We start from the raw sequence: 650 nt of genomic DNA, 5'->3' as shown, positions 1-650 counted from the left end.
TCCTCACCCATCTCAAGCACCACAAAATCTGTAGGTATCTCATACCCTCCAATCTTCACAGAGAGGTCCTCTAAGATGCCCACAGGGTACTTCACCGAACGATCAGCTAACACCAGAGAGAGTCTACACTTCTTGTACTGAGTGAATCCAAGCTTCTTTGCAACAGACAAAGGCATCAAGCTGACACTAGCTCCCAAATCGCAGAGACATTTCTAAAATACCATAGGTCCAAGAGCACAAGGTAGTGTGAAGCATCCTGGATCCTCTAACTTCTCTGGAACATCAAGCCTCTGATGATGGCACTGCACTCATGGGTAAGAATCATCATGCCTTCCAACGCCTTCTTCTTTGCAGCTACAACATCTTTCAAGAACCTGTTGTATTGAGGAATCAACATGAAAGCATCGATGATGGGCATTGCAACCTGAAGCCTTCCAAGTTCTTCTGTTGAAAGCTGGAAATCTCATTTCTCAGCTTAGCAGTTCTTGAAGTAGAGAAGAACTTCTCCAAGAATGCTTTTTTGCAGTCATCCCAAGTGGTGATAGAGTCGATGGGTAGAGACTTCTCCCACTAACGTGCCTTATCCCCCAAAGAGAAAGGGAATAGCTTGAGCTTTAAGGCATCTTCGGACACACCATTGGTTTTTGACA

This window comes from Brassica oleracea, chromosome C1 (assembly GCF_000695525.1).
Source record: "Brassica oleracea var. oleracea cultivar TO1000 chromosome C1, BOL, whole genome shotgun sequence".
Lineage (NCBI taxonomy): Eukaryota > Viridiplantae > Streptophyta > Magnoliopsida > Brassicales > Brassicaceae > Brassica > Brassica oleracea.
Note: the sequence above shows the minus strand (reverse complement) of the source record.